Source organism: Hordeum vulgare, chromosome 6H (assembly GCF_904849725.1).
Source record: "Hordeum vulgare subsp. vulgare chromosome 6H, MorexV3_pseudomolecules_assembly, whole genome shotgun sequence".
In the NCBI taxonomy this organism is placed as follows: domain Eukaryota; kingdom Viridiplantae; phylum Streptophyta; class Magnoliopsida; order Poales; family Poaceae; genus Hordeum; species Hordeum vulgare.
Genome location: NC_058523.1, coordinates 367,799,075 through 367,824,407, shown reverse-complemented (window position 1 = coordinate 367,824,407; position 25,333 = coordinate 367,799,075). Strand labels below are relative to the sequence as shown.

General features: G+C 45.5%; 1 pseudogene; it reads right to left on the bottom strand.

The window, feature by feature from the left end:
- Window positions 1-6,030: 6,030 nt before the first annotated feature.
- Window positions 6,031-25,333, bottom strand: part of LOC123405493 — a 51,804-nt pseudogene continuing 32,501 nt past the window's right edge.

Below are 25,333 nucleotides of genomic sequence, written 5' to 3'. Positions count from 1 at the left end.
CGGTGATGCTCCGATGATGGCTTGGTCCATCTGAGACCACCATCAGCTTCGGTGCGTCGTGTAGATGCCATAGGAGCTAAGCCCCGTCCCTCTTGCCCTCTGGATTGATGATCCCGATGATGCCCGAGCTCCGGCAGCCGCCAAGCTCGTCGCCGGCGTCATCTCCGGCTATTTCACCCCGTGTAACGTGCAAAAATGGAACCGCGGGGGAGTGGCCGTTCCCCTGGTGCCCTCCGCCGTCCTTTTGGTCACCGGAGGAGCAAACCCGATGCCCTCCGCCGTCCCTATGGTCGCCGGAGCCTCATCGCCGGTGAGATCCACCTCGCCGCCGGTGGGGTTGACTCCCCAGAGTCACTGGCAGGTGGGGCCAACCCCGTGGCTAATTAAGTTAGATTAATAAAAATAAATGTTTAATCGAAAACCTAAACAGTCACTGACATGTGGGCCAGCCCCTGTTAATGAACTAATTAACTTAAAGTTTAAATAAAATCTAGCCAAAGTCACTCACCAGTGGGTCCCACTGGTCAGGTTTGACTTTCAATGGCCAGTTGGACCTGCTGATGTCATGCTGATGCAGTAATACTAATTCTGATTTATATTAATTCCAGAATAAGTGCAAAACATTGGAAATTCGTAGAAAATTGATTATAACTCCAAATTTGACAAATAATATATGAAAATTGATCAGAAAAATTCAATGAACAGAATGGTGCTGCTTTCATGCATGAAAAATAAAGTTATGAAACAACATCAGGTCAAATCAATTAAATGAATTTGATAAATATATTACTTAAAGTAATATTTGAAGTTGAATTCAAATCAGCATCATCCTAAGAGTTTGATAGCCACATTAACATATGCTACATTCTATTTCATGCCATGATCATGCATCATGTTGTTGCATATGATTGTTATTAACTGATTGCTATTATTTCGGCAGCCTTTGCCCTTCCGGATATGTTCGAATATCCGTCTGACGGATTTAACCCCTCTGCCGAGCAACAAGGCAAGCACCCTTTTGATCATCCCGATATAATCCCATGTTCTTGCTCCTGCTCCCACTTATTGCATTAGGACAAAATATTTCAAATGCTTTACTTCGGTAGTTGAACCTATTCCTTTGCATGACCTGTCATTGTCACAGTAAATAGCCAAGCCTTGCAACCTAGCATACCTGGTAGTTGCTTGAGCCATGTTGTGCTATTTCCTGCTATGCTTGCTATGCCTAGAGTAGTGTCAGGTCTGTTTCATCTGGGTGATGAACATGAATGGATGAAGGTGTTCTAGTGACAAAGGATAAGTGTGGAACCTGATTTGGTAAAGGTACCGATGAAAGGCTATGTAGGAGTACATGGCGGGTTGTTTCATTGGAACCGTCCTTAGGAACTGACTTCTGTGTATGTAATCCAAGACTAGATACTACCACACGTTGGGATACTTAATTGACCCTCTCGGCTTATTAATAACCTACTACTCGGTCCAGGAGTTGGAAGTATTTTCTGGTGTTTATAGTCATGCTGGAGGCCGTGCATAGTGCTCACCTTAGAGGTGGGCTATGATGCGGTAGGCAGTGGCACGGTGTACCAAGTGGCACCCGGATGGTGGGCTTGGGAACCATGCACACATCGTTTGGGGCCGTGGCGGAAACCTCGGCCGGACTTTCGTGCGGATTACTCTCAAATAGGTGATAAACCTAGACTAGGTATTAGCATGGTTAACCGTCGTGGCCGACTCCCTCGCGCGGGCTTCCACTTGAAGGTTGCCGAGGTGCATGACGTGCACATGGCGATAAGTGGCGGGAGCGTGTGTGAAGAAGTACACCCCTGCAGGGTTATGATCTATTCGAATAGCCGCGTCCGCGGATATGGACTACTGGGAGACATATGTTGTTCATAGATAACCTTAATGGCCACTCATAAAAGTATCAAGATAAGCGTGAGTATCATGTATGGCATTTCTGTAGGGAGACGGAAAGGAGTTCATGATAGTGTATTTTTGTGGTGGTAGTGGACTCATGTACGACTTATCAAAGTTGTTAAAACTATTTCAAATTGTAGTTTAGTCTAGCCAAGAGTCAAAGCTGGCTTGCTGCATGAAACACCACAACCCCCTTTATTGATACCTGAGCATGAGTAGATAGATCTGTTCTAAAGTCTTGCTGAGTACTCCTGTACTCATGTTTGCTTAATAATTGTTGCAGAGGATACCCACAAGCCAACAGGTGGTTTCTTTCTAGACATCGATGATGACGAGTAGCTGGTATTCCAGCTTCGACCTGGCCCCTTTCAGAAGGGATCTGTAGATAGTCAGGCTTTGTGCCTTTTCCTTTCAACTGTTTGTACTCAGACAACTTTTATGCTTCCGTTGGTTTGTATAACTCTGTTTGTATGACTTTGAGTGTCGGGTCATGTGACCCCTGCCTGTATGAACATATTATGCAAGACTTTTCCGAGTGTTCTAAATAAATGTTGTGTTGTTGTATGGTTATGTTGTGACGCCATTGTTGTATCTATGCATATCGAGTATGTCATGCGTACGTGTGATGCACTATGATATGTATGGGATTCGACACCTAGTCGTATGCCCTTAGTAGCTCCCTATACAAAGAAATGCCCCTTGGTGATTCCACCGAGCCTTGGTAGTTCGCTACTGCTCCGAACACATTGGTTGACCGGCATGTATCCTTCTTAGCTGTTGTGTCTGTCCCTACAGGGAAATGCCACGCGATGTAATGGAGTCCTTGTAGCTTGCTATGACTCGTCTACACTCGTTGTTGACCGACACCTGCTTTACTGTGTTATGTATGCCTGTCTATGTACAGTCGAGCCACTTGAGTTTATGACTAGATATGTCGATTCGGGTTCTTTGACATTGGAATGCTAGCGACACTAATGCATACATGAGTCAAAAGGCGCAAATGGTCCCGGCTAAGGTAAGGTGGCAGCCGTGGGGATAACCGTGCGTGAGACCGCAAAGGGATGCAATGTGCTACAGGCTGGATTCTTATGGCTTAGGATCGGGGTCCCGACACATGGCAATCACTACTCACTCACATTGATATATATTGATGGGCATCTCCATAGCTCGTTGATACGACTAGTTGATGTGAGACCATCTTCTTCTTTTTTCTTTGCAACCTCCACCATATTCTATTCCACCTATAGTGCTATATCCATGGCTCACCCTCATGTATTGCATGAGAGTTGAAAAGGTTTGAGAACATAAAAAATGTAAAACAATTGCTTGACTTTCATTGGGGTTGTGCATGATTTGGATACTTTGTGCGGTGAAGATGGACCATATCCAGACTATATGATTTTGTAGGGATAACTTTCTAAGGCCATGTTATTTCAAAAGATCACAATTGCCTTGTTAGTATGCTTGAAATATTAATGTTTTTATGTCAATATTAAACTTTTGTTTTGAATCTTACGGATCTGAATATTCATGCCACAAAAGAATATTACATGGATAAATATGTTAGGTAGCATTACACATAAAAAATTCTGTTTTTATCATTTACCTACCCGAGGACGAGTAGGAATTAAGCTTGGGGATGCTTGATACGTCTCCAACGTATCTATAATTTTTGATTGTTCCATGCTATTATATTATCTATTTTAGATGTTTTATATGCATTAATATGCTATTTTATAATATTTTTGGGACTAACTTATTAATCTAGAGCCTAGAGCCAGTTTCTGTTTTTTCCTTGTTTTTGGATATTGCAGATACGGAATATTAAACGGAGTCCAAACGGAATAAAATCTCTCGAATGATTTTTCTTGTACCAGAAGAAACCTACCAGGCTTGGAGAGGGGGGCAGGACACCTGCCGGGAGGCCACAAGCCTGCAGGGCGCACGCTAGCGGGGTGGGGGGGGGTGGGGCACTGGCTTGTGGGCCCCCTTGTAGGTCTCCTAACCCTAATCTTCGTCCTATAAATTCCCAAATATTCCTCCATTATCAAACGGACACCAAAAAACACTTTTCTTTCGCTGGAAGCCTTTGTTTCCGTGAGATCCAATCTGGGAGCCTTTTTCGGTAATCTGTCGGAGGGGGATTCCATCATGGAGGGCATCTACATCAACTCCATTGCTCCTCCAATGATGTGTGAGTAGTTTACCACAGACCTACGGGTCCATAGCTAGTAGCTAGATGACTTCTTCTCTCTCTTTGATCTTCAATACCATGTTCTCCATGATCTTCATGGATATCTATCCGATGTAATACTCTTTTGTGGTGTGTTTGTCGAGATCCGATGAATTGTGGGTTTATGTTCATATTATCTATGAATATTATTTTAATCTCCTCTGAATTATTATATGCATGATTTCATATCTTTGCATGTCTCTTTGAGTTATTGGTTTGGTTTGGCCAACTAGATTAGTAATTCTTGCAATGGGAGAAGTGCTTAATTTTGGGTTCAATTTTGCGGTGTCCTCACCTAGTGTCAAAGTAGGGGTAGCGAGGCACAGATTGCATTGTTGCCATCAAGGATAAAAAGATGGGGTTTTCATCATATTGCTTGAGTTTATCCCTCTACATCATGTCAGCTTACTTAATGCGCTACTCTGTTCTTCATGAACTTAATACTCTAGATGCAGGCAGGAGTCGATCGATGTGTGGAGTAATAGTAGTAGATGCAGAATCATTTCGGTCTACTTGACATGAACGTGATGTCCATATACATAATCATTGCCTTAGATATCTTCATGATTATTTGCTTTTTCTATCAACTAGCAAAAGGGCCCGTGCGTTGCAGCGGGATACAAAACACCTCATCCAATTATTCGTGACCATATGACCTGGGATCAAAAGCACCCCATCCAATTATTCCTCTTTTAACTTACTATAAATAAATAACGCGATTTTCTTGTAAACATATGTTTAGTTTCCACTGCAATACATTGTTAAAGCATTGTCATGTCGGGGCATAAGGAAACTTCCACATATTTGATATTTCCAAATTTGATAATGACCTTTGAACCTCAATGAACATGTACACATATCAAAGTTTAGGCGATACCCAGTTATACCATGCAAGTTCAACGTCATTTATAACAGTAATCATTGCAAGCGCATCTAGTAAATGCTTTTGTCAACCAAAGCGATCGCACATCAAATTAAAACATATAAAATCATAAGATGAAGTATTATCTAGTTCAATAAGAGGAACCGTGCGTCATGGGACTTGCGGTGGCGTGCGCTATATAGCGTACACAACAATTAAACAACAAACATAACACCTTAATGAATTGGCATTTTTCAGTATCAATGCTTCAGAAGGAGGATCTAAGCGAACTTACCGGGGATTAGTGACGATGACGGGGGATCAATCAATGGCCAATTGAAAATAGCTCTTGGACATTTAAAAAACTCATATTAAGATCCTTGAACAAAAATACAATAAATCTTTGAGATAATAACTTCTTTTGATTTTTGTGAAACTACAAGATGCCATCTTACTAAATGACCATGACCACGCGAAAAGTGAAAGCTTTAGAAATTACAACTTTGGTTCCAGGATTGTAAATACGGCAGTTTAAGAATACTAAGTACAATAATTATGTTGTGGTGAAAACAAATTAAATGACAAAAAATGACTCACCCACAAAATAAGAAATAATGACTATGCAATTGGGAGGAGATAGAAAGATAACAGTTTGACATCATTGTTCATTGTATAGGTTGACTACCCATCAAGATATCCTTGTGAACTCTTTGAACTGTCTCCAAAGAAAACCAAGCTTAATTAGCGCTTAACTTTCAGGTTAGTATGGTTACAAATAAGTCAACTACCTAATAGTAGAATAATCTTTTCAAGAAGCAAACACATCGAACTTACTACAGCTTGCACTCACGAAACGTAGCCTGTAGCAGGTTGCTTGCTGCTGGTAGCACCAAACATGGACATGCGTGCCGCTCCTGTCAGAGGAGAAAATATTGATATGATCTTCTCTGAATCCGGGCAATGCAAGAGAAGAAATGAACCACAATAGAAGCAATGTACGACGATTAGCTTGACCACATCACATGCCAATACGTCTCACCTTGAGCCTCCCATCCACCAAAGAGGCCAGGAGGAGCCCCCTGTGGCTCATAGAGCCATAGAGGCCGTAATTCTGCTAGTGCAGCCCCGCGGCAGATAAAATCACGGAGGCCTCCATGGTGTCGGCGTCCACGGCGACGATATACGGTTCTGGGCCAGACAGGTACCTCAACGACGGCAACGGCTCCGGGTTGCACAGCCAGTGGACGGTGCGGCTGATGACCAAGGGGTAGGAGTCGTGGAACGGCCTAGACTGGCGGCGGGGGAGCACGGCACGGACAGGGCCCCAACGGCCCTCCTTGGAGGAGTAAATCTAGATGCGGAGGCACTCGTCGGCGACGAGGAGCTCGAAAGCGCGACTGTTGTCTTTGACGGAGAGGAGCGCGTGCTTGCGGTAGTCGCGGATGGAGACGGATGGGAGGACGGAGACGGCACTGGTGAAGGAGTAGCAGACACGGAGGACGCTGCCGGGGGGGCCCTCCTCGATGGACTGGCCGAAGAGGGGGCGGGGGCGGAGGCGATGGAGCACGACGAGGCCGTCGCGGGAGGCGACGAGCTCGAAGTCAAGGGTCTCGTTGAAGCGGCGGAGCACGGAGGGCTCATCGGCGCAGAACGACGCGGACGGGGCTGTCGGCGTCGATGTCCTCCACCTTGTAGGAGACCCCGCGGAGGAGGGTCAGGTCGTAGCCGGAGGTGGTGGTGGCGCGCTGCGCCAGCAGGCGGCGGAAGCCCCGGTCGAGGGCCGGCGGGGCTGTGGCCGGGTGCTAGGAGGAGCTGGTCAGTGGAGAGGAGGGGCAGGGGGGCGGAGGAGGCGCGGGGCGGCCCTGACGGTGATGGGGCGGATCCGATCCGGGGGCGAGGGGCTTTCTTGCAAATCTAAAACATTTTTCCACTTAATCAGGGACTGCGGGTTGAATGCTCGAAAACGGAGGGACTTTTTCGCAAAAAAGCCACGACGGATGGTAGAAGCGCTCCACGCTTTATTATTAGGGGAGATTGCTCGACAATAATTTGTTCACCCACCGTATTATTTTCCTTCATGAGAGAAGCCTCTAGTGAAACCTATGGCCCCCGGTCTATTTTCCATATTATATTTTCAGATCTATAAACCAAAAATACCAAAAATATATTGCTGCCTTTCATTTACTTTTAGTTCTATCTCTATCAGATCTCATCCTTGCAAATAACCCCTTTGTTGCGTTGGGTGCAAGTGTTTGATTGTTTGTGCAGGTGCTAATATTGGGGTATTTCTTGTACCTCCTACTAGATTGATACCTTGATTCTCAACTAACTGAGGGAAATACTTAAATACTTTGCTGCATCACCCTTTCCTCTTCAAGGAAAAACCAACGCAAGCTCAAGAAGTAGCATGGAGCAAGGAAGCAAGCTCCCCCTCCCCAAAACCCTAAAGATCCAGCTCCGACGCTGAGACCTACCAAATCCACTGGATCTACGGTGATCTCCTCTTAGATTCAATCCTCTCATGCTGCTAAGGTTTTGATGGAGCAAGTTCTTGACCCGAGGCAGAAGGACATGATACAGTTCAATTATGGGGGGCCTGGACATTATGTGGGTAATTGTGTGGAGCCCAAATCTTGATTTATTTATTAGTAGATACATGATGTTAACAATTGTGTTGCATGGTCTAAAGTTCAACCAAGTGCTGCTTTTTTTGGGTAGTGGTGATAGGGGTCTTGGTTTTTACCATGTGGATGTGCCACTGGCTAATGAATCTAACTGGCTCAATTTTCAAAACCGTGTTGTGGTTAAAATTCTTAAAGGAGAAGTGGATAAAGCTTTGCTAATGAGTCTTTTGACTGATACATATACAAATCAAAACAATGTCCTTGGCAAATGAGATAAATATCTAGCAAAACTTTTTTTCTTAGGTTCCCTCCTTGGGAAAAAAGTTGAGGACCTAATTGAACTCCCTTGCTTATGCCTACCAAAAGAAGTTGCAGTTAAGATGACTCAATGGAAAGCTGTTGTTGACCCTTCTGGGGAGCTGATTGAAGCTTGGGTTGCGATTCAAGGTATTCCACCTGAATGGTGCACATGGAAAGTTTTTGCCCAAATTTCTTCTATGTTTGGGGTTCTCACTGTTGGAATTATGCCCTAGAGGCAATAATAAAATAGTTATTATTATATTTCCTGTTAAAATATAATCGTTTATTGTCCATGCTATAATTGTATTGAATAGAAACATAAATGCATGTGTGGATGTATAGACAAAACAATGTCCCTAGTGAGCCTCTAGTTGAGTAGCTTGTTGATCAAAGATGGGAATGGTTTCCTAGCCATGGACAAATGTTGTCACTTGATAACGGGATCACATCATTAGGAGAATGATGTGCCGGACAAGACTTAAACTATAAACGTAGCATGTGATCGTGTCATTTTGTTGCTATTATTTTCTGCATGTCAAGTATATATTCCTATGACCATGAGATCATGTAACCCACTGACACCGGAGGAATACTTCGTGTGTATCAAACATCGCAACGTTACTGGACAACTATAAAGGTGCTCTACAGGTATCTCCGAAGTTGTCTGTTGAGTTGGCATAGATCAAGAGTGAGATTTGTCACTCCGTGTGACGAAGAGGTATCTCGGGGCCCACTCGGTAATACAACATCACAAACAAGCCTTGCAAGCAATGTGACTAAAGAGTTAGCCACGGGATCTTGTATTACGGAATGAGTAAAGAGACTTGCCGGTAACGAGATTGAAATAGGTATTGGATACCGACGATCGAATCTCGGGCAAGTAACATACCGAAGCACAAAAGGAATGGTATACAGGATTATATGAATCCTTGACATAGAGGTTCAACCGACAAGATTATCATAGAATATGTAGGATCCAATATGGGCATCCATGTCCCGGTATTGGATATTGACCAGGGAGTGTCTCGGGTCATGTCTACATAGTTCTTGAACCCACAAGGTGTGCACACTTGAGGTTCGGTGACGTTTCGATATAGTTGAGTTATAGGTAATGGTAACCGAAGTTTTTTTCGGAGTCCCGGATGAGGTTCTGGACGTCACGAGGAGTTTCAGAATGGTCCGAAGACGAAGGTTGATATATAGGATTGTTGCATTTGGCTTCCGGAAAGATTTCGGATAATACCGGTAAAGTACCGTGAGTAACGAATGGGTTCCGGGGTTTTACCGGGAGGTGCCACCCACCCAGGAGAGAACCTAATAGACCCATGAGTGGCACACTAGCCCTTAGTGGGCTGGTGAGGCCAGTCCAATAGGGCTATTTCGGCCAAGGAGAAAAACAAAGGAAAAAGGAAAAAAAAAGAGGAGGTGGGAGGAAGGAAGGGACTCCTCCTTCCAAACCGAAGTGGAGGAGGATTCCTTCCTCCCTAGCTCGGCCGAACCCTCCTACTTGGAGTAGGAGGCAAGGATCCACCCCTTGGTTCCTCCTATATGTACTAGAGGCTTTAGGGTTTTTGAGACACAACTTTGCCACGTGCAATCCTAAACCTCTACTTCGTAGTTCTTCTTCTAGATCGGATTTCTGTGGTGCTTAGGCGAGGCCGTGCAAGAATAGATCACCACCATCACCGACGCGCAGTCACGCTGCCGGTGAACTCATCTACTTCCCCATCTCTCTTGCTCGATCAAGAAGGCGGAGATCGTCATCGAGATGTATCTGTGCTGAACGCGAAGGTGCCGTCCGTTCGGTACTTGATCGGGACGGATCCTCGGACGACTTTAGAGGATCTCCCAAAAGAAAAATAACTAGATGTTTGAGATTCCTACAATACAAAGGGCATTCATAGGAAATACTATGGATTAGAAGCCTCCAAAATTCCTATGAATTTCCTTTGATCCAGTGAGGGTCTTAACTAAATATACAGTAGAGAAAGAAAAGAAAATGTGAGCGTGTTTGGTTGGCATCCACGCCACCTCACGCCTGGCCAGGACGCTCCCTAAAGACTGTGTGACACTTGTTTTGATTGTGAGAATGCATGCCGGGCCTGGTTTGCGTAGGCCTGTGATTGGCCTTGTAGAGTTGAATAGAAAAATAGGGGGAAAGATGCATAGCAGTGGAATTAGTCTGGCCCATGCGTCCTGTTTCTTTCGTCAGGACCGTGCCGCACCATGCCTGGCTCCTACTTAAGATTTTTTTTTCTAATTGCTAAATAACACAGCAACACTGTAGCAGGGTAGCGGCATGCCAGGGATGAACCAAACGCATCGATGCCAAGCTAGCGCGGAGATGCGGGAAAACTTGACCTCACAAGGCCGATGCCGGGCACTGAAATTTTCCAAGCAAGGAGCCCAGGGTGCGAATCAAACACGCTCTATGTGCCTTGCTCCTTCATCCATTGGGCAAGATCTATTTAGATTTTGTAGGAGGAAACTGGGTAACATAAATTGCAAGCTTTAGGCCTCAACGATGTGAAAATACAACTAGATCAACCAAAAAAAAAATACAACTAGATACCAAATCCATGATCACAAATAAAAATTATGATTATGTAGTACTCATAGTGAACATAATAATTGAATGATTAAGCCCCCATAGCAAAGATCTGTGTGCATCTCCAGATGCCCCGACGATGCACTTTTCTAAGAGAGAAAACAGGGAAATAATTGAAAGGACTACATCTGAACCAAATTATAGTGGATAGGGAAAAACAACAAATCATATTACCGTCGATAGGCATCTCCCTCTCGTTGGCAGATAAGAGGCTGGCAGAGAAGCAAAAGGAAAATACTAACAAAAATGGAGCAATGAAGGTACAATTGAACCCATTATATAGAGAAATATTTCCTTCATCCGATAATACTTGTCGAAGAAATGAATGTATTTAGACATATTTTAGTTATACATATATTCATTTTTATCCATTTTCCGTAACAAGTATTTTCGAACGGAGGGAGTAAGAGGACACGAGATTGTGTCGCTAGCATTCCAATGTCAAAGAACCCGGATCGACAAGTCTAGTCATAAATTAAAGTGGCAGTACCGCACAAGGACATGCATACATGACCCAACAAAGCAGGTGTCGGTCACCAGCGAATATAGACGAGTCGTAGCAAGCTACAAGGACTCCATTACATCGCGTGACATTTCCCCAAAGGGGACAGACACAACAGCTAAGAAGGACACATGCCGGTCAACCAATGTGTCCGGAGCAGTAGCGAGCTACCATGGCTCGTTGGATCACAAAGGGGCATTTCCCTGTAAGGAGTGCAACTAAAGTTCACGACTAGGTAATCGAACCCCATACATATCAAGTACGACACACGTACGCATGGCATACCGATATGTATAGATACATCGATGGCATCACAACATAACCATAAACATACAAGCTTTATTTAAGAGACTCGGAAGAGCCACACACATAATATTACACAGTAAGGGTCTCACGACCCATAATAGCAGTCATTCAGTTACAAGCCAGCGAAAGTATTTAAAACTATCTGAGTACAGACATGTGCAACTAGAAGGCACATGGCCTGACTATACTACAAACCCAACCTAGGGCCAGATCGTAGCTGGGACACCAGCTACTCGTCGTCGTTGATGTCTATGAAGAACCCTCCATTTGGGTCATTAGCAACCTCTGCAACATTTATTAAACAAACATGAGTACGGAGGTACTCAGCAAGACTTCAGGGTAACTATCTACTCATGCAATGTATCAATAAGGTATTGTGGGGTTTCATGCGGAAAGCCAGTATTTGACTCGTGGCTAGACAACTTGCATTTTTAAATAATTTTGACAACTTGATTTCTCGCACTCGAGTCCACTAACACCACAACAATACTCCATCGTGGAATCATTCCGCCTTCATACGGAAATGCCATCCACGACACTCACGCTTATGTTGACAATTTTATGAGTAGCCATTGAAGTTATCTATGAACAACATATGTCTCCAAGTAGTCCATATCCGCGGACGCGGCTATTCGAATAGATCATAACCCTGCAGGGGTGTACTTCGTCACACACGCTCTCGCCACTTATCGCCATGTGCACGTCATGCACCTCGGCAACCTTCAAGCGGAAGCCCAGCGAGGGAGTCGGCCACGACCGTTAACCACGCTAATACCTAGTCCAGGTTTATCGCCTATCTGAGAGTAACCCGTACGGAAGTCCGGCCGAGGTTTCCGCCATGGCCTCAAACGATGTGCATAGGGTTCCCAAGTCCACCATCCGGGTGCCACTTGGTACACCGTGCCACTGCCTACCGCATCATAGCCCACCTCTCAGGTCAGCGCTATGCACGACCTCCAGCATGACTATAAACACCAGAAAGTACTTGCAACTCCTGGACCGAGTACTAAGCGATTAATAAGTCGAGAGGGTCAATTAAGTATCCCAACGTGTGGTAGTATCTAGTCTTGGATTACATACACGGAACTCAGTTTCTAAGGACGGTTCCAATAAAACAACCCGCCATGTACCCCTACACAACCTTTCACCGGTACCTTTACCAAATCAGGTTCAACACACAACCTTTGCTTACCGAACACATTCTCACAATTCTGTTCATCTCCCAGATGACAGACCATACACAACTCTAAGCATAGAATGCATAGCAGGATATGGCACATCATGGCTCAAGCAACTACCAGGTATGCTAGGTTGCAAGGTTCAGCTATTTACTGTGACAAGGATAGGTCATGCAAAGGAAGTGCGTTCAACTAACGTGGCAAAAGCATTTGATCCTAATGCAATAAGTAAGTGCAGGAGCAAGAACATGGGATTTATCGGGATGATCAAAATGGTTGCTTGCCTTGTTGCTCAGAGGAGTGACAATATCCGTCACACGGATATTCGGTGGAATCCGGGGGAGTGGAGCCTACCGAAAGGAATGACAACAATCAATATCAAACATATGCAATTAAGATGATGCATGAACATGGCATGAGGATGCAAGGTGGTATACTATTATAGCTAACATGTATTAGGTTTGAAGTTGATTTGAATCAATTCAATATCACTTCGAACGAGGTATTCTCGGATAACATTTTAATTGATTCGACCTGATGCTCAGATCAACTTGCTTTTAACATGCATGGTATGACATGTTAGGTTGCTGGTTTGTAATTTGGACAGTGTTTGATCATGTCATTTATAGTGAAATTTAGATATTTTCCAAATTCCATCTACAAAGTATTTATAAGAATTAACTTATTCCTTAATCTACATGTTTGGGTTCTGTAACATTTTCAAACCTATTTGAAAATGACATATTCAGATTCCTTGAATTTTTCTGATACTTTTTCATATATAAATTATTTTCATTGGAGTTACAGATTAATTTCTATGAATTTTAGAAGTTTTAAACATTTATGGAATTATTTTTATACTAGAAAACTCTTTACTGCATCAGCATGACATCAGCAGGTCCAATTGGCCGTTGAAAGTCAAACCTGACCAGTGGGACCCACTCGTGAGTGACTCTGGTCAGTTTTAGATTAGAATTAATCTTAATTAGCTAATTAATCTCACTGGACCCACATGTCAGTGATTTATTAAATTATTCGGTTTTATTTTTATTATTCCAGATTATCCAGAGGCTGGCCCCACACGTCAGTGGCTCAGGCCAGCTGAGATCCACCGACGGCGAGGTCGTCCTCGCCGGCGGGGAGCCTCCGGCGACCACTAGCATGGTGGAGGGCATCGGAAACTCGCCTCCGTCGCCCAAACTCACGGCAGAGACCCCGGGGAGAACGACCACTCGACGGCGCGCATGATGGGACAAACCCCAGGGGATGGGGTGGCCGGAATCAACGCCGGCGACGAGCTTGGCGGCGACCAAGTTCGGCCACCGTCGAAGCCATCGATCACAGGGTCAAAACGCGCGGGGCTGGGCTCCTAAAGCATCTACGTGATGTCCTGAGGTTGCTGGTGGCTTCAGACGGACCAACCCTTCACCGGAGGGCTACCGGCGACGAGCTGCAGCGGCGGTCCTTGTCGGGCTCCGGTGGAACTGGGCCTAGAGGAGGGGATCGATGGGGAGATCTTAGGGGAAAGTTGCGCAAGCTCACGAGGAGTGCAGAGGAGGGCTTAGACGGCTCGGGGAAGCACTGAGGGCGACGAATCGAGCAGAGCTCGCCGGCGGCCGAAGGTTGAAGATGACGGTGTCGTGGGCGTTGCAGGGCTCGGGGAGGCTTCGGCTTCTGCAGGGAGGACCAGCTCGTCGAGGCGGAGCTAACGGCACACTCGGAAGGAAGATCCTATGGCTAGGGGCACGAGCAGCTCGAGCTCGAGCTCCTGTCAATGGCGGCAGTGGGGATCGGGAGAACCGAGAGGAGAGGGGGAAGAAGGAGCACGGGAATGGATAGCTACGTGCTCGGGGAGGTTATCCCCGTGCTTGCTAGCGCGAAGCGGCGGCCAGGCATGCAGACAGCTGCGTGGAGGCGCGCGGCGATGCGGCGGCCACCTCCTGCTCCTACTGGCGAGGAGGAAGACGACAGCGCTACTGGGCCTGGGCTGAGGTGAGCGACAGGTAGTTCCTTCCTCTATTTTTTTTTCTGTTTTGTTTCTGTTTTGCTAACTAATTGATTTGCTATTTATTTCAGCTCCAAAATAGTTTGTAAAAACTATTTTGAACACACCAGAATATTTGTTGGAATATATCCAACCATTCCTGGAGTTTTCAATATTTTTGAAAACTTAAAGTTTCTGATTTCAAATTTTAAACTTGAAACGAGTAGCTTTTTGTATTTACTTAAAATGCTTAAAGTATCAAGAAAATGGTTTTCTTCAGTGCTTATTTACTTCCATGGTTTATCAGAAAGATTGAACTTTTCTTGAGGCCATTTTGGGTTCATTGATTTTAACTAGTTTGAAATTTCCTTTACTTTGAGAAGTGGCTAGGGTTTTTGAGTTTTCCTTCACCTCTTGCTTTGTTCTTGTTGAAAATTTCCTAGATGCACAAAGCTAACTTGATTAAGGTGTGAGGGATGTGACAACTCACCCCCACTCAAAAGAATCTCGTCCCGAGATTTAGAAGTCGTCGGGAATAACGCAGGATACTCAAGTCGGAGTCGATCCTCTCTTTCCCAAGTTGCCTCCTTTTCAGAATGATTTGACCATTGAACTTTAAGAAACTTGAGGTTTCGACGTCGAGTGGTACGCTCAGCTTGATCAAGAATACGCACGGGGTATTCTCGGTATGAAAGGTTATCTTGGAGATCAAGCGTTTCGTGGTCCACTTCACGGATAGGATCCGAAAAGCAACGCCTGAGTTGCGAGACGTGGAAGACATCATGAACCTTGGAAAGATGCGGAGGAAGTTCCAACTGGTAGGCAACTTCTCCTCGTTTGGCAAGAATGCGAAAAGGACCAATGTAACGAGGAGCCAACTTGCCCTTGATACCGAATCGATGGGTACCCTTCAAAGGTGTAACCCGAAGGTAAGCCTTCTCGTCAACTTCAAAGGTCACAGCCTTATGATGACGATCATATTGGCTCTTTTGACGAGACTGGGCTGTTTTCAACTTTTCACGAATAATGCGAACCTGCTCTTCTGCATCCTGGATCATATCCGGGCCAAAGAGTTGCCTCTCTCCGGTTTCTGACCAATTAAGAGGTGTTCGATATCTTCGTCCGTAGAGAACTTCAAAAGGAGCTTTGCCCAAGCTTGATTCATAACTATTGTTATAAGCGAATTCGGCGAATGGAAGGCACTTCTCCCAATTCATACCGAACAATATAACACAAGCTCGGAGCATATCTTCTAGGATTTGATTCACTCTTTCTACTTGACCACTTGATTGGGGATGGAAAGCAGTGCTAAAAGATAAGTGAGTCCCCATGGCATTCTGAAAACTTTCCCAGAAGCGAGAAGTAAAGATACTCCCACGGTCCGAGTTAATCTCCACGGGAACACCATGAAGAGACACTATTCGAGAGATATATAACTCTGCTAGCTGGCTAGCTGTTATACTCTCACGAACGGGAAGAAAATGAGCCACTTTGAAGAGTCGGTCAATGACCACAAAGATAGCATTATTTCCTTTCTTGGTCTTGGGAAATCCGGTAATGAAATCCATACTAACTTTATCCATTTCCATTCAGGAATAGCTAAAGGTTGAAGGGTGCCAGCAGGCCTTTGATGTTCTGCCTTAACTCGACGACAAACGTCGCAGTTAGCAACGAACTCAGCAATTTCTCTCTTCATCCTAGTCCACCAGAACCTCTGGCGTAGGTCCTGATACATCTTAGTACTACCGGGATGAATGGTGAGAGGAGAATCATGAGCCTCCTTAAGGATCAATTGCCACAGACGTTTGCTCTTAGGAACCACTAAACGGTTCTGAAAGAACACAACACCTTTCTCATTGATGGAGAAATCCCTAGCGTTACCGCTAGCAATATTCTCCTTGATCCGGGATATACCCTTATCATAAGCCTGCACGGCTATGATTTGATCCCTAAGAATAGGCTTCGCCACCATGGTAGAAAGGAATCCTTGAGGAACAATATGAAGATTCAACTTCCAAAATTCCTCATAGAGATGTGGTTGACCTTGTTGTAGCATCAAGTTGTTACAATAAGATTTACGACTTAGTGCATCAGCCATAACATTGGCCTTCCCCGGGGTGTAAGTTATCCCTAAGTCGTAATCCGAGATCAACTCAACCCACCGTCTTTGCCTGAGATTCAAATCCGGCTGAGTGAAGATATATTTCAGACTTTGGTGATCAGTAAATATTTCGTAACGATTACCCAGAAGGTAATGTCGCCAGGTTTTTAGTGCATGGACCACCACTGCAAGCTCAAGGTCATGTGTGGGATAATTATCCTCATGTGGATGCAACTGTCGAGATGCGTATGCGATCACATGACGATCTTGCATGAGAATGCAACCTATTCCTTGTCGCGAGGCGTCGCAATAGATAACAAAGTCCTTTGAAAAATCTGGTGGTAGCAACACAGGTGCGGAAGTCAGGCGTCTTTTCAGTTCGTGAAAACTATGCTCACACTGTGGTGTCCACTCGAACTTTTTGTCCTTCTTGAGGAGTTCAGTTAGAGGCTTTGCAACCTTGGAGAAATTCTCGACAAAGCGGCGACAGTAGCTCGCTAGACGAAGAAAACTCCTAACTTGCTTAACCGATTCAGGTTGAGTCCAATCAAGGACAACTTGAACTCTCTCGGGATTGACATCAATACCCTTACCAGAGATTACGTGACCTAGATAGGTCACTTCTGGTAACCAAAATTCACATTTTGAAAACATGGCATAAAGGCGATGCTCTCGAAGTTTCATCAATACCAGCCTTAGATGCTCGACATTTTCTTGTTCATTCTTCGAGTAAATGAGAATATCATCGAGATATACCACGACAAATTTATCCAAATACTCCATGAAGATTGAATTCATCAGACGAGAGAAGGTGGCTGGGGCATTGGTTAAACCGAAGGACATGATGGTGTACTCGTATTGGCCATAACGAGTAACAAAAGCCGTTTTTGGAATGTCCCCATTCTTGATCTTGATTTGATGGTATCCCAACCTCAAATCCATTTTGGAGAAGACTGAGGATCCAGCGAGCTGATCGTACAGATCGTTGATCCTGGGGAGCGGATACTTGTTCTTTATGGTGACCAGATTAACTGGTCGGTAATCTACAACCATCCGATCCGTTCCGTCTTTCTTCTTGACGAAGAGGACGGGACAAGTCCAAGGAGAAGAGCTAGGACGAATGAAACCTTTATTCAAAGCCTCATCTAGTTGCTTCTTAAGTTCGGCTAGCTCCAGGGGTGCCATCTTATATGGTCTTCTGGCTATTGGGACAGTTCCCGGAACAAGATCAATCACAAACTCTACATCTCTGTCAAGTGGAATTCCTGGCAGTTCCTCTGGAAAAACATCCGGGAAGTCACGGACTACCGGAATGTCTTCAAGTTCCGGAAGAGGGTTGGCATTTAAGGAATAGAGTTGGCATTTGGCAACTCGAGTAGAGACATTTACTATCTCACCCGAGGGATGGGTAAGCTGGACATTTCTAGAATGAGTATCAATCTTGGCATAGTGAGCCGACATCCAGTCCATACCCAAGATGATGTTAATATCCGAAGATTTCAACGCTATCAATGAGGCTAGAAAAACTAGCCTGTCTACTAGAATTTCATTGTCATAGGTTATCCTAGAGGTTTGCCATTTACTACCAGGAGTTTGGACAACCAATGGAATTGACATATCACAAAAAGACATGTTATGCAACTGTGCATAGCTTTCTGAAATGAAGGAATGAGAAGACCCAGTGTCAAAGAGAACAGACGCTGGGTGATGATTAACAAGAAGCGTACCCAGTATGACGTCGGGATCCTCTGCAGCTTCTTCTGCTGAGACATAGTTCACTCGGCCACGTGCAGGAGTTGGCTTCACATAGTAAGCTTTGCCTGACTTGCCTTGCCCGACGGACTTTCCGGGTTGCTTGGCACCCACATTTTGAGGACACTCACGGGAATAGTGCCCTGGTTCTCCACACTTATAGCATATCACTTGGTTGGCACGTGGTGCAGCATTGCTAGCTGGACCACCATAAGTTTTTGCTGGAGGGTTGGTCTGATTCGTCTAAGGCGCCACGTAGGATGGCCTCGAAGTGTATCTTGGTGGCAGAGAACTATTTGGAACCCACAACCTGCGTTTTGGAAACGCGGATCCAGATGACGAGCCAAAGTCACGGGAGTGCTTCCTTGTGGCTTCAAAGTCGGTATGACTAGTCTCGGCACTGATCGCCTTGTTGACCAGGGCTTGAAAGCTTGCACACTCGTGGAGGCGCAGATCACGACGAAGCTCACGGCTCAGACCCTTATGAAATCTTGCTTGCTTCTTTGCGTCAGTAGACACCTCCTCTGTTGCATAGCGGGCGAGGTTACCGAACTCGCGGCTATAGGCATCCACGGTCAACTTGCCCTGAGTGAAAGCACAGAACTCCTCTCTCTTTCTGTCCATCAAGCCCTCTGGAATATGGTGCAGACGGAAGGCTGCACTGAAGTCTGCCCATGTGGCTGCTGGTTCAGTAGGATGCATCGCTTCAAAGTTCTCCCACCACAAATTGGCGGGTCCTTCCAGGAAATACGCCACAAAGGTCACCTTGTCGGCCTCAGAAACATTCGCAGAGCGAATCTTGCGTGAGATGCTGCACAACCAGTCATCAACATCGAGGGGATCGACGGAATGATGAAACTTTGGAGGATTCAGCTTCACAAAGTCGTTGAGGGACACTGCAACATTCCTAGACTGACGAGCCGTATTCTGCTCAATACGCTCTAACAGTCGGTTGGTCTCCCTTTTGTTTCTCTCTGCCTCAAGCATAACTTCCGCCAGAGAGGGCGGGTGAGGCAGGTCTTCTTGCGACGCTTGACTACCCTCGCCTTGCTCATGAGCAGGGGCACGGTTCAACCTGGTGAACACCATCGTGACAAACAAACTCACAGCTTAGACCAATATCATATCAATACTAGCTATGGATTAAGAATGTACTGAACACATGGAATGCGGAAATGAATATCCGAACAACATGGTAACAAGCAACTGCTATATATACACCATGGTTCATACACACCCTTACATAGTTCAGTACAACCTTAATTGAAGAGCAAACTACTGAAATTATGAAACTACTCATCAGAGGCTTACAAGCTTCCTATACATTATTTATCTAGGCCTCCGGAATTCATTTCACATCACAGACATACTTCACAAGTCACGCAGGACTGTGAACGTACGGCTACTACCATACTATCATTCCGCTCACAGCTCAGGCATCCGCATAGAACATCTCATAGAGATTACCTCCATGGCCTAGAAGCTCAACCTGCGGATCAGGAAACACTCTAGCCTGAGATCCCTGGGATCCATAAGGACACGGATGTGGCCTTGGTCCCCTGACAGGTGGTAAGAGGGGTCCCCGAAGAGGGGTGACTCCTCCTATAGCTGGCCAGTCAACGTGGGCTGGAAGATGGGTCCTAACAGGGTTCAACATCTCCATATCTCTGTACCCTGTTTGGACTACCGGTGCCAGCTGCGTCAAAGCCGTCCACAGACGGGCACGGGTAGCATAAAGCTCCATGCGGAGAGCACGAGAATCCCTGTCTCTGTTCTCTAGCATCTCAAAAGTGGACTGCAGTAGTGGATCCTCCATAGAAGAATCAAAATAGACTCCGCTGAGGTATCCCTCTTCACCAGGCTGAGAGGACGGAACATAGCAGAACTCTGAGTTCTGCAGCAGTGCATGACTCACCCTCATAATGGTCAGCATTGAATAGGCAGCATCTTGTACTGCCATGTCAATAGTGACTCCCAACCCATAGGACCAATGGATTGGCTCCTCAGCTCCAGGGTAGTCTGAAAATACCCTTAACAGTGCAGATATACTGGCTCTGGTTGAAGTCTCGGTACTGTTCCTCCAGTGTGTACTCGGGGTACCAGCGGTAACCGTACACCGACATCACGCTGACCAACATGGCCGTATGACCCGACACATCAATGCACCTGGTCAGACGTACCACCTGACGAGAAGGACGGCCATGCATCTGTAAATAGAGAGTAACGCAAAAGCATTAGAGCTCTGAATGCAAAATTGGGCAGCATAACGGCTGTAAATCTCAAAACAAATTTTGAGACAACCCAAAATGGAATAGCGTAACCACTCAACTGTCAAGTTCAATTCTCTGATCATCAAACTTACTTCCTCTTCCCTAGGAATGAAAGAAACCCAAATATCTCTTGACCCGTAGTCCTATAATCTACCGATCAGAAACACGAGCCTAGAAGAAGATGAGTAACCTAGTCCTTAATTCCCGCAGAAAAGACGAGGATGACCAGAATAGAATAACTTGAGAAGAGAACAGGAGTCTTACGTTCCCTTCCACAGACAATTCCCTTATATATAACCAAAGCAATTCTAGACTCAACTTCGACCAGTTTGGCTTAGTAATCCTACAGTCAGTCAGGCTCTGATACCAACGCTGTCGGGACCCCGATCCTAAGCCATAGGAATCCAGCCTGTAACACAACGCATCCCTTTGCGGTCTCACGCACGGTTAACTCCACGGTTGCAGCCTTACCTTAGCCGGGACCGTTTGCGCCTTTTGACTCACGTATGCAATTGTGTCGCTAGCATTCCAATGTCAAAGAACCCGGATCGACAAGTCTAGTCATAAACCAAAGTGGCAGTTCCGCACAAGGACAGACATACATGACCCAACAAAGCAGGTGTCAGTCACCAGCGAATGTAGACGAGTCGTAGCAAGCTACAAGGACTCCATTACACCGCGTGACATTTCCCCAAAGGGGACAGACACAACAGCTAAGAAAAGGACACATGCCGGTCAACCAATGTGTCCGGAGCAGTAGCGAGCTACCATGGCTCTTTGGATCACAAAGGGGCATTTCCCTGTAAGGAGTACTACTAAAGTTCACGACTAGGTAATCGAACCCCATACATATCAAGTACGACACACGTACGCATGGCATACCGATATGTATAGATACATCGATGGCATCACAACATAACCATAAACATACAAGCTTTATTTAAGAGGATCGGAAGAGCCACACACATAATATTACACAGTAAGAGTCTCACGACCCATAATAGCACTCATTCAGTTACAAGCCAGTGGAAGTATTTAAAACTGTCTGAGTACAGACAGGTGCAACTAGAAGGCACATGGCGTGACTATACTACAGACCCAACCTAGGGCCAGATCGTAGCTGGGACACCAGCTACTCGTCGTCGTCGATGTCTATGAAGAACCCTCCATTAGGGTCATTAGCAACCTCTGCAACATTTATTAAGAAAACATGAGTACGGAGGTACTCAGCAAGACTTTAGGATAACTATCTACTCATGCAATGTATCAATAAGGTATTGTGGGGTTTCATGCAGAAAGCCAGCATTTGACTCGTGGCTAGACAACTTGCATTTTTAAATAATTTTGACAACTTGATTTCTCGCACTCGAGTCCACTAACACCACAACAATACTCCATCGTGGAATCATTCCGTCTCCATACGGAAATGCCGTCCACGACACTCACACTTATGTTGACAATTTTATGAGTAGCCATTGAAGTTATGTATGAACAACATATGTCTCCAAGTAGTCCATATCCGCGGACGCGGCTATTCGAATAGATCATAACCCTGCAGGGGTGTACTTCGTCACACACGCTCTCGCCACTTATCGCCATGTGCACGTCATGCACCTCGGCAACCTTCAAGCGGAAGCCCAGCGAGGGAGTCGGCCACGACCATTAACCACGCTAATACCTAGTCCAGGTTTATCACCTATGTGAGAGTAACCCGTACGGAAGTCCGGCCGAGGTTTCCGCCACGGCCTCAAACGATGTGCCCTGGGTTCCCAAGCCCACCATCCGGGTGCCACTTGGTACACCGTGCCACTGCCTACCGCATCACAGCCCACCTCGCAGGTCAGCGCTATGCACAGCCTCCAGCATGACTATAAACACCAGAAACTACTTGCAACTCCTGGACCGAGTACTAAGCGATTAATAAGTCGAGATGGTCAATTAAGTATCCCAACGTGTGGTAGTATCTAGTCTTCGATTACATACACGGAACTCAGTTCCTAAGGACGGTTCCAATGAAACAACCCGCCATGTACTCCTACACAGCCTTTCACCGGTACCTTTACCAAATCAGGTTCAACACACAACCTTTGCTTACCGAACACATTCTCACAATTCTGTTCATCTCCCAGATGACAGACCATACACAACTCTAAGCATAGCATGCATAGCAGGATAGGGCACATCATGGCTCAAGCAACTACCAGGTATGCTAGGTTGCAAGGTTCAGCTATTTACTGTGACAAGGATAGGTCATGCAAAGGAAGTGGGTTCAACTAACATGGCAAAAGCATTTGATCCTAATGCAATAAGTAAGTGCAGGAGCAAGAACATGGGATTTATCGGGATGATCAAAATGGTTGCTTGCCTTGTTGCTCAGAGGAGTGACAATATCCGTCAGACGGATATTCCGTGGAATCCGGGGGAGCGGAGCCTACCGAAAGGAATGACAACAATCAATATCAAACATATGCAATCAAGATGATGCATGAGCATGGCATGAGGATGCAAGGTGGTATACTATTATAGCTAACATGTATTAGGTTTGAAGTTGATTTGAATCAATTCAATATCACTTCAAATGAGGTATTCTCGGATAACATTTTAATTGATTCGACCTGATGCTCAGATCAACTTGCTTTTAACATGCATGGTATGACATGTTAGGTTGCTGGTTTGTAATTTGGACAGTGTTTGATCATGTCATTTATAGTGAAATTTAGATATTTTCCAAATTCCATCTACAAAATATTTATAAGAATTAACTTATTCCTTAATCTACATGTGTGGGTTCTGTAACATTTTCAAACCTATTTGAAAATGCCATATTCAGATTCCTTGAATTTTTCTGATACTTTTTCATATATAAATTATTTTCATTGGAGTTACAGACTAATTTCTATGAATTTTAGAAGTTTTAAACATTTCTGGAATTATTTTTATACTAGAAAACTCTTTACTGCATCAGCATGACATCAGCAGGTCCAACTGGCCGTTGAAAGTCAAACCTGACCAGTGGGACCCACTGGTCAGTGACTCTGGTCAGTTTTAGATTAGAATTAATCTTAATTAGCTAATTAATCTCACTGGACCCACATGTCAGTGACTTATTAAATTATTTGGTTTTGTTTTTTTTATTCCAGATTATCCAGAGGCTGGCCCCACACGTCAGTGGCTCAGGCCAGCTGAGATCCACCGGCGGCGAGGTCGTCCTCGCCGGCGGGGAGCCTCCGGCGACCACCAGCACGGTGGAGGGCATCGGAAACTCGCCTCCGTCGACCAAACTCACAGCACAGACCACGGGGAGAACGACCACTCGATGGCGCGCACGATGGGACAAACCCCAGGGGCTCGGGTGGCCGGAATCAACGCCGGCGATGAGCTTGGCGGCGACCAAGTTCGGCCATCGTCGAAGCCATCAATCACAGGGTCAAAACGCGCGGGGCTGGGCTCCTAAAGCATCTACGTGATGTCCTGAGGCTGCTAGTGGCCTCAGACGGACCAACCCTTCACCGGAGGGCTACCGACGACGAGCTGCAGCGGCGGTCCTTGTCGGGCTCCGGTGGAACTGGGCCTAGAGGAGGGGATCGACGGGGATATCTTAGGGAAAAGTTGCGCAAGCTCACGAGGAGTGCAGAGGAGGGCTTAGACGGCTCGGGGAAGCACTGAGGGCGACGAATCGAGCAGAGCTCGCCGGCGGCCGAAGGTTGAAGATGACGGTGCCGTGGGCGTTGCAGGGCTCGGGGAGGCTTCGGCTTCTGCAGGGAGGACCAGCTCGTCGAGGCGGAGCTAACGGCACACTCGGAAGGAAGATCCTATGGCTAGGGGCACGGGCAGCTCGACCTCGAGCTCTTGTCAATGGCGGCAGTGGGGATCGGGAGAACCGAGAGGAGAGGGGGAAGAAGGAGCACGGGAATGGATAGCTACGTGCTCGGGGAGGTTATCCCCGTTCTTGCGAGCGCGAAGCGGCGGCTAGGCGGGCAGAGAGCTGCGTGGAGGCGCGCGGCGACGCGGCGGCCACCTCGTGCTCCTACTGGCGAGGAGGAAGACGACAGCGCTTCTGGGCGTGGGCTGAGGCGAGCGACAGGTAGTTCCTTCCTCTATTTTTTTTCTGTTTTGCTAAATAATTGATTTGCTATTTATTTCAGCTCCAAAATAGTTTGTAAAAACTATTTTGAACACACCAGAATATTTGTTGGAATATATCCAACCATTCCTGGAGTTTTCAATATTTTTGAAAACTTAAAGTTTCTGATTTCAAATTTTAAACTTGAAACGAGTAGCTTTTTGTATTTATTTAAAATGCTTAAAGTATCAAGAAAATGGTTTTCTTCATTGCTTATTTACTTCCATGATTTATCAGAAAGATTGAACTTTTCTTGAGGCCATTTTGGGTTCATTGATTTTAACTAGTTTGAAATTTCCTTTACTTTGAGAAGTGGCTAGGGTTTTTGAGTTTTCCTTCACTTCTTGCTTTGTTCTTGTTGAAAATTTCCTAGATGCAATGCAAAGAAAACATGAGCACAAAGCTAACTTGATTAAGGTGTCAGGGATGTGACACCAGAGCTATTGTATTATATTTTTGCATATAAATAGCTACAACATTTAATTTTCATTTAAGTTACTCTCTGTTATACTAACTAAAGATTGTGACTCAGCAAGCGAACAACTCATACATATTTATTGTGTGACTTATTTA